A 6,593-nucleotide genomic window follows, 5' to 3' on the forward strand; every position below is an offset into this window, starting at 1 on the left:
ACCTCATCTCATTTCTCATTTTCTGAACTGCTTTATCTTCATTAGGGTAGGGGGTGCTGGAGCCAATTCCAGCTGTCTCCGGGCCAGAGGCGTGGGACACTCTGAATTGGTGGCCAGCCGATTGCAGGACGCAAGGAGACGGACAACCATCCACACTCCCACCCATATCTTTTCATTTAAAATAAACTAGAATTCATCTTATTCTTATTATTAGCGATGTGAAAACATTTTTTAATCATTTTTCCGGGTGGCTCAGTGGGACGAGTGGTTAGCACATCGGCCTCACAGCTCTGGGGTGCTGGGTTCAAATCCAGGTAACGTCCACCTGTGTTGAGTTTGCATGTTCTCCCCGGGCCTGCGTGGGTTTCCTCCGGGTACTCCGGTTTCTTCCTACATTCCGAAAACATGCATGGTAGGCTGATTGGTCACTAAATTGCCCCTAGGTATGAGTATGAGTGTGCAGGGTTGTCCTGGGATAGGCTCCAGCACCCCCACCCCCGCGACCCTAATGAGGATAAAGCGGTTCATAAAATGAGAATGAGAGAAATTATTTTCACCATGTGGAAAAAATGTAGTTGGCAGGCACGGTGCGCTCCTGAAGGAATACATAAGTATGAAGTGTTCCCCGGAAATGATGAGTTGACACGCATGACAGTTGAAAATTGATTTTTATGGGGTGAAAAAAATGCAGAATTTTAATCCAAGCGTTAAAACGCAAAGGAAAAGACATTGAAATGTGCACTGGCATAACACATGGTGGCGCCAGGGAAGGCTAAAAAACCTTTTAGCCTTGTGGTCAAAAGGCATTGGACAAGAAATATATAATGACCTTTTTATATGTCCTACTGAATCGTTGGAACTCAATGTGAGCTGTACTTTTCACTACTGTGCATGTTTGATCTCAGCTTTGAGGGGGGAAATGTCAATTTCAGCAGGAAGTTTGGGCTTTGTAAATGACGCGGCAGAGCTGTGAGTGGATGTGATTGACTTCCAAATGAGGAAAGAGAACTGGACCGACTAGGCTGATTCCATGCAATCTCCTTTGATCTCCCAATCTGCCCCCCCTGTGGTACCCCAATGCTGGGATGGCCTCCTCCTCCTCTTACACCTTGTAGCCCCCGAGCGGGAGAGGCAGGAGGGCCTTCTCTCGCTCTTTCTTGAGTGAGCATCCACACTCAGGCCGGGCTGGACTGGCTTTTCAAAACCCACCGACTAATTTAAAATTCTTCAGAGCATGTCATGCATTTTCTATGCATGGAAAGAGGAGGGATCATCCACATGAACCCCCTCTTTTTCACGGACGGTTCTCACACTACCTCCCCCTCACGCTCATTTTCCTCCAACATTAGTTTTAGCACATCATGCTTGTGCAAATTCCACCCAGCGATGCCTTTGAAGGCATGTGGGATCAGAGCAGAAGCTTTGGGGCGAGGCAGGGGTGCGACTAGGGGGGGTGGCAAGAACCTGGCCTTAGGCCTTTTAGCTCTGTTTTTTTTTTTTCCTCTCCTTGTGTTAAGCGGCGGATGGTAGTCGGTCTGGCAAGTGTGGTGTTTGGGGACAGCTTTGATGTATACTGGTGAGGGTGAGGATCACTTTTAAGGAGAAAAGACGAGATGCAGTATTGTGAACGCAAGCATCTCTTGAAGGACACTCGGAGATTTTTCCCCCTTTTTTTCTGTGACATTCTTTGCCAAAAAGACCTCAAGGAACAAAAATTCCAGGACGTGTTACATGCTTTACCTATTTCAATCCAACGGGCATTATACAGTCCATGTGCAAGCTCAAGTGGCTGTCCAGGTATAAAAAAATAAATAAAAATACCAAGTAGAGTAAGGCTCTTAACATTTAAGCACCCAAACCTGGTGTCGTATCTTGAAGTAATCAATAACAAAACATTTTTTTAATTACCTTATTTCTGGTCACTATAATATAGTATATATTACTATAATCATATATCACTATAATATAGTGACCAGAAATAATGTAATTAAAAAAAATGTTTAAATGCTCTTAACATTTAAGCACCCAAACCTGGTGTCGTATCTTGAAGTAATCAATAACAAAACATTTTTTTTAATTACATTATTTCTGGTCACTATAATATACTTCAAGATACGACACCAGGTTTGGGTGCTTAAATGTTAAGAGCCTTACTCTACTTGGTATTTTTATTTCTTTATTATTTATTTATTTTATTTTTATACCTGGACAGCCACTTAAGCTTGCACATGGACTGTAACGTGATGAGTTGTCCGACCGGACATTTTCAGCCCTAATTCGAATAAAAACTTACTATTGCCGGAAATACATACGACAGGAAGCTTCGATGACGATAGAAAAGAAGGAGGGACGAAAGGAGGATGGATTTTGTGGACAAATAATGATTTTTGGTGAGTAAAATATGGCCATATTCCTAAATAATATTTTGATTGTATGAGGTTATTATTGATGCTTTTTAAATGTGTCGCAACTGTAGCTGCAGAAAAGGTTTTATAGCCATAAAATAGTTATCGAGGGTTGGATTGATTCTGACGTAGCAATACTGAAGGCGTAGATGTGAAATGCACAAAAAAGAGACACAAAAAATACATTGTTTTCATAATAACGTGTATTAGACTAACACTAAAAGTAGACACAAAAAAAACACATTGTTTTCATAAAAACGTGTATTAGTATAATACACGTTGTTATGAGATCTATTTTGTGTGTGTCTATGTTTAATTGGCGTGACCGAGGTCAAGAGTTCAAATAGCCGACGTCAAACCCAAAATGGTTGATGAGCCAGGAGGCAGCACGGGCGTGCACTGCAGAGCAGCTCAAAAGTGACGATTTGCCGAAGAAAGTCTGACAAACTTCTCACAGGACGATGCAGTACATTCGGTACGTTGTCATTTGGGGATTTCGAAGCCCCAGTTCTCGTCTTAAGAGTGGTAAGAGCATGATTCGTTGACGTGATGTAGCCCCATGTGTGTGCAGACAGCAAAATGTTTGCAAACAAATTGGCTACATTGCGTTACCGATCGCTCTTTGTTTAAAAAGTAATCATTCCATTGTGTGTTTCAGTCCCTCAACGAGCACAGACTGCTGGGAAACATCAAGAATGTGTCCAAAACGACCAGAAAGTGGCATCTTGTCGACGCCATAACAAAGTGAGTCATTTTTAAATAGTTCCGATTTTCTCTATCCGTGCAATATTTAAACGTCAGCGTTCAGTATTCAAGGCTTTGCGCAATTGGCTCGTTTTTCATCATGATACATTCAACTTTTGAATGAAAACACTAAGTAGCTTGGTATTTTTTAGTAGCAAAAACCTGTGGATAAGTCACCCACACAAATGCCATTAGTGGACGTCTAAGGAATAAACAGTAATCCCTCAATTATCGCGGTTAATGTAGACCAGACATTGCTGCGATAAATGAAAAACTGTAAAGTAGGGTCATCCCTATTGAATTTAATTTAAAAAATACTATAGTGGCAAGTGTAGAAGTAACTTCCGCTTCTGAGTTTCACATCTTTCTGAACTTACAAATAATAATCAAACCCAGATAACTGTGTATGACAAAATTGGTAAATGAAATAAAATAACAATTCTTCCATGTAGTAAAACTGTGCATTCAAATAGATTATATACTTTTACCCCGTTAACTTTCTTAAAGACCTCAGGGCTTGGACTGTTTCATTTTTAGTTGTATATGTGGTTTTGACAAAACCTAAGACCATTTATTCAACAATAGTGCATTTTTGACTCGTTTAAACATTTTTTTCCTCGGCATAAGAAGAGAAAAACGGAAACTTTTTGGATATTTATTTTTTTAAGAATGAATGGATTTGAAATAATTGACTGAAAAACTCAAGGCAGAAGTAGGATTTATTTTATTTATTATTTTCATGTAATTTGTACCTTGTGGGCCCCTGTCCAGTGTGTTTTCTATATTTCCCACCACATCAAGATCCTGATTATTTGTTTGTGGAGGAAAACATGAAAAATAGACTGGATAGGGGCCTTTAAAGACTCAGATCATTTTTTTTGTCTCTGCAGCAGACAAAAAGAAAACCAGACAAGGTTTCCTGCCTAAGTACAGATAGGCTGACGCACCCCCTCATTTCTCGGTGTTGGGTGTTATGCCAGAACCTATCTCCAAAATAAAAGGTAAGACCTTGCAAATGTTTTTTTACTAACTTTGTGTATTGACCCCCTTTTTTGTTTTCCACAAGTCCATGCAAGGGGGACAAGGTTTCCTGCCTATGTACAGATAGGCTGACGCACCCCCTCATTTCTCGGTGCTGGGTGTTACGCCAGAACCTATCTCCAAACTTTTTCAAAATAAAAGGTAAGACCTTGCAAATGTTTTTTACTAACTTTGTGTATTGACCCCCTTTTTTGTTTTCCACAAGTCCATGCAAGGGGGACAAGGTTTCCTGCCTATGTACAGATAGGCTGACGCACCCCCTCATTTCTCGGTGCTGGGTGTTACGCCAGAACCTATCTCCAAACTTTTTCAAAATAAAAGGTAAGACCTTGCAAATGTTTTTTACTAACTTTGTGTATTGACCCCCTTTTTTGTTTTCCACAAGTCCATGCAAGGGGGACAAGGTTTCCTGCCTATGTACAGATAGTCTGACGCACCCCCACATTTCTCGGTGCTGGGTGTTACGCCAGAACCTATCTCCAAACTTTTTCAAAATAAAAGGTAAGATCTTGTGAATGGTTTTTTACTTAACTTTGTGTATTGACCCCTTTTTTGTTTTCCAGAATTCCAGCTGGTGCCAAGGGGAGTTTCTTCGTCCATTTGAAAATGGATGAAGGCAGAACTGAATTTTTAAAAATGCTGGAGGGCCTGCGCGAACCTATCTCGAGAGCCTGTTTTTCTATGTCAAAATAAAAGCTTTTAAATGTAATTATGTGTTTCTTTATCTGACAAAAAATGCAAGTAACAATCAGGGTTAAAACATTTATTTACAGGTAAACATTTCAACTTTAGTATATTGGTTGGCATTACATTGAAGTGTTGATTAGTGTGGCCAGTCTTTTCTCTGCTTTGTCCACCTGTAGACATAAGACAAGACACTTTAGTTAAAGGTTCACAAAACAATTTTACACTTACAATTAATTTTTGTAAAATACGCTTGGAATAAATGTTCTTAGAAATAAAATTAGAACAGAAATTTAAAAATGGGGAATAAACACTTAGAAAATAAAATGGGGTATATATATACTTAGAAAAGCTGGGAGAATATACACTGAAAATAAAAAAACTTGGTATATAAAATTTTAAAAAAAAGCTAGGGGAATAAACACTTAGAAAATAAAATGGGGTGTATATATATACTTAGAAAAGCTGGGAGAATATACACTGAAAATAAAAGAAAAAAGCTAGGGGAATAAATACTTAGAAAAGCTGGGAGAATATACACTTAGAAAATAAAATAAAATTAAAAAGCTGGGAGAATATACACTGAAAATAAAATAAAAAACTTGGGGTATATATACTTAGAAAATAAAAAAAGCTAGGGGAATAAACACTTAGAAAATAAAATGGGGTGTATATATATACTTAGAAAAGCTGGGAGAATATACACTGAAAAATAAATAAAAAAAACTTGGTATATACACTTAGATAATAAATTTTAAAAAAAGCTAGGGGAATAAACACTTTGAAAATAAAATGGGGTGTATATATATACTTAGAAAAGCTGGGAGAATATACACTGAAAAATAAATAAAAAAACTTGGTATATACACTTAGATAATAAATTTTAAAAAAAGCTAGGGGAATAAACACTTTGAAAATAAAATGGGGTGTATATATACTTAGAAAAGCTGGGAGAATATACACAGAAAATAAAATAAAAAACTTGGGGTATATGCACTTAGAAAATATTTTTTTTTTTAAAAAGCTAGGGGAATAAACACTTAGAATTCCTACTCTGACATTAACGGAGATCCTTCTTACCTTAAAGATTTAGTCAAAGAGCTGTGGAAATGAATGGCCAGCGAAACATCACCATGATGTTTAGGCTTTTATTTAATTTGGATTTTCAGAAGTACAGAGACACCGTATGATTCAAGTGGGCAACTTGTGAGGAAGATCTCTCAGGCCTGTTACATGCAAAAAAATAGCAAAAGTTAGAATATATAGAGACTGGAGATTCAACTTTTTTTTTTTTGTACTTTTACCATGATCTGGCCCAGTCTCCTCTTCTGTAACCTCAAGAGTGCTCTAGGCATGCTAGAAGAGCTGCATCTTGGTGCTAAACAGGGAAAACTTGATTTAACCAAGGTATTTGGGGGTTGCCAAACAATTACAGGATAGAGAAATCTTACAAGAAATTTAATAAACGATCAAGATAAAGAATGAAATGGTCAATATTAGAGTGGAAAACAGATTTTTTAAAAGATTTATTTTTAGATTTTACTAAATGCTTTTTGAACTAAAAACACAAAAAGGAAAAAAATGGATTAAAAATTTACAATTATTGATTTAAAAAGGGGGAAATGGCGACATTTAATATACATGGATAATCTTCATTTGAATTTGATCCTAACAGAAAGTCGGCACTCATGATTTACTTTCTCGGGCCGCACAAAATGA

The 6,593-nt window shown here is 37.7% G+C and overlaps 2 long non-coding RNA genes across 3 annotated transcripts in view; one reads left to right on the plus strand and one right to left on the minus strand.

Annotated features, from left to right (window-relative positions):
- The first annotated feature begins 2,167 nt into the window (after positions 1–2,167).
- LOC144085914 (uncharacterized) lies at positions 2,168–4,899 on the plus strand. Of its 2 annotated transcripts, XR_013304289.1 has the most exons (7): positions 2,168–2,880; positions 3,064–3,149; positions 4,040–4,150; positions 4,216–4,331; positions 4,396–4,511; positions 4,576–4,691; positions 4,754–4,899. It is a non-coding gene; the product is annotated as an uncharacterized LOC144085914 (long non-coding RNA). The 2 variants fall into 2 exon arrangements; XR_013304290.1 differs by lacking the exon at positions 4,576–4,691 and having other exon boundaries at positions 2,172–2,880.
- A 39-nt stretch (positions 4,900–4,938) lies between these two features.
- Positions 4,939–6,593, minus strand: part of LOC144085915 (uncharacterized) — a 2,700-nt gene continuing 1,045 nt past the window's right edge. Inside the window, exons 2-4 of the long non-coding RNA XR_013304291.1 lie at positions 6,179–6,252; positions 5,955–6,100; positions 4,939–5,047 (exon numbers count right to left, since the gene is read on the minus strand). This is a non-coding gene — a long non-coding RNA (uncharacterized LOC144085915). The remainder of the gene's footprint in view (positions 5,048–5,954; positions 6,101–6,178; positions 6,253–6,593) is intronic.

Source organism: Stigmatopora argus, chromosome 12 (assembly GCF_051989625.1).
Source record: "Stigmatopora argus isolate UIUO_Sarg chromosome 12, RoL_Sarg_1.0, whole genome shotgun sequence".
NCBI classification, from domain to species: Eukaryota; Metazoa; Chordata; class Actinopteri; order Syngnathiformes; family Syngnathidae; genus Stigmatopora; species Stigmatopora argus.